Source organism: Otolemur garnettii, unplaced genomic scaffold (genome assembly GCF_000181295.1).
Source record: "Otolemur garnettii isolate 467f Iridium unplaced genomic scaffold, OtoGar3 scaffold00112, whole genome shotgun sequence".
Taxonomy (NCBI): Eukaryota; Metazoa; Chordata; class Mammalia; order Primates; family Galagidae; genus Otolemur; species Otolemur garnettii.
This window is the reverse complement of record NW_003852507.1, coordinates 6,913,561-6,916,661: the sequence shown is the minus strand read 5'-3', so window position 1 is coordinate 6,916,661 and position 3,101 is coordinate 6,913,561.

Below are 3,101 nucleotides of genomic sequence, written 5' to 3'. Positions count from 1 at the left end.
AAAAAAAAAAAAAAAGACATTTACAGATTCACGATTTAAAGATTAACACTTCTGATGCATTTTCATCTGGACTTTTCCCTAATTTTTTGTGTTGTTGGTTTCCAGAGCTATATACAAATGAGAATTATCTTGTTTGCACATCGTTAATTTTTTCCCAATTAGAAGATTAACGTGAGATTTCATTGTAAGAATTCCAAGAAAGATGTCTATGTCTCCTGCTCCCCTCATAAACCATAGAAAAATAATAGTGATTAAAGAAACATCCAGAAATGTAAATCCCAACCCCCAGGCAGGAGGAATGTCAAGGGCAGTGAGAACGTCATCAGGGAAGTTGGGGACACCAAAACGGAATGTCTGCGGCTACAGACGCTGGGTGTTGCTGGCATTAGAGAATTTGGAGTTCTCTAAGGCAGGAAGAAAGTCAATGACTAGAACTAGCAGGGAGGTGGGCTGAGGTGGGCTTTAGACCTTTCCCATTCCCCCCATAACAATGAGGAATCTCAGAATGAGATCTTGCAGACACACCATCTTGACAACCACACAGCAGGGCTGAAGAACAGGTGTGAGGGACATACATCCTGCAGCTGCCCATCCTTGGCCCCTGTGCCAACTTGCACACAGTTACAAAACCCTCTATCATAAGAGACGGCACTGTGAAAATGAGAAGATTCCAGATTTCATGTTCTCCAGACGGCGCCCTGGTTCTGTTCCCCACATTTTCTCCCTCAAAACACTGGGTGCGGTGCAGGAAACAAGAGCTCTCAGCTGGGAAAGAAAGAAATAAAGAATAGATAGGAAATAAAAACCATAAGGCATTATATGGCATAGCTGGAAATAAAATGATAGCCACAATAATATAAATAGTGTCCTAACCAGAAATGATGATATAACTGCATTAGCAGGATGTAGGGAAAGAAGGCCTAGACTGAGCAGTGTTAGGGCGCTCTCCCTTTCCCTTCCAGAAATAGACAATATCTGCTATGGTCTGAATATCTGGGGCTCCCTGAAATTCATTGTTGAAATCCTAATTCCCAAGGGGATGATTTTAGGAGGTGGGGGCCTCTGGGAGGAGGAAAGAAAAGATAAGCATGTTGTTTAGAAACATAGAAACAAAAGCCAAAAGAAAAAGCCAAGCAAGCAGGAGGCGGGGGTAAGAACAAGGGGTGACTCATTTTCTTACTATGTCTTACTATTTCTCACTTAAGGAACGATGACTTGTGAAACTACACACATGAGACTTATACTTCCAGTGACAGTAGAATACCAGGGACTACTCACTTTCCTTTTTGAGACAACTAAAATATTTTTGAAGAAATAATACCTGGAAATTTTCCAAATTCAATGAATACTATTAAAAAAAAAAAAAAGATCGAAGGTGTTCCACAATCCCCAAGCACAAGAAGCATGAAGAAAACTAAATCAAGGTAGGTCATAATTAATTTAATTGGGCATCATAAATTTTTCAAAACCAGTGATTAAAAAGTAAATCTTAAAATCATCCAGAGAAAAAAGACACAGTACATCTAGAGGAACAAAGGATGACATTAGATATTTTCTTTTGTCAGAAACAAGGCAAGCAGATAAGGCATCAATATTCTTAAACCACTGAAAGAAAAAAAAAAGCTGTCAACCTAGAATTCTATGCCCAGTGAAAATACCTTTCAAAAATGAAGGTGACTCCTGAACAAAAAGAAAACACAATTTTGTGAATGAGCAAAGAACCTGAATAGACATTTCTCCAGAGAAGATTTATAAACAGCCATTTAGCCCGTGTAATTATGTCACTAGTCATTAGGGAAAAGCAAACGAAAACCACAATGAGCTACCACTTCCTACCCACTAGGATGGCTATACTAAAAGAAAACCCTAGGCAATGCCTGTGGCTCAAAGGAGTAGGGCACCGGCCCCATATGCCGGAGGTGGTGGGTTCGAACCCAGCTCCAGCCAAAAACTGCAAAAAAAAAAAAAAAAAAAAAAAAACCCTGAAAATAAGTGTTAGTGAAGATGTGGAGAAACTGGAACCCTCATACACTGATGACGGCAATGTAAAAATGTATGGCTGCTGTGGATAACAGTTTGCAGGTTCTCCAAAATATTAAACATAGAATTAAATTATGACCCAGAAATTCCACTCCTATGTCCAACAAAATTGAACCTAGGTACTCACACAAATCTTTGAGACTCAACAAGTCACAAAAGTTTATAGTAGCAATATTTTGTAGTAACCAAAAAGTGGAATCATTCCACATGCTTAGGGAAAGAAGCCATACACAAAAGATCATTTACTGTACAATTCCATGTATGTGAACTGCCTAGAAGTCACTGAAACAGAAGTGAGACTGGTGGGTTCCTGGAATTGAGGGAAAAGTGATGCTGAATGGGGTTTGATTAAGAAGTGATGAAAATGGGGTGGCACCTGTGGCTCAGTGAGTAGGGCACTGGCCCCATATACCAAAGGTAGCGGGTTTGAACCCAGCCCCAGACAAACTGAAACAACCCCCCCCCCCAAAAAATAGCCAGGCGTTGTGGCAGGTGCCTGTAGTCCCAGCTACTCGGGAGGCTGAGGCAAGAGAATCACCTAAGCCCAGGAGTTGGGTTGCTGTGAGCAATGTGACACCATGGCACTCTACCAAGGGCAATAAAGTGAGACTCAATCTCTACAAAAAAAAAAAAAAAGGAAGTGATGAAAATGTTTTGAAGATTTACAGGGGTAGTGGTTGCACAACATTGCATTAAAATGGCACTGATCTGCTCACTTTACAATGGTTAGTTTTATTTATGGGGATTTTACCTCAATGTTTTAAAATTACTTTTTAAAATGAGCGTGAAATAAAAACTTCCTCAGACATACAAAAGCTTCAACTTCAGAATTCATTAACATGAGAACTGCAATACAAGAAATGTAAAAGAAAGTGCTTCAGGCAAGAAGAAATTTGAACAAAGGGTCTATTTTCCATTCTAATTTCTGTTAAAGAATTAAGTCTCCCATTTCAGGTTTAATTCCATTGAAAAAATGAAACAAACGGGCTGCTGTTACATCAGTAACTCCTCAATGTTGTTGTAAGTTATTTCCTAGTCTATCCTGAAAAATCTCCTCTAGA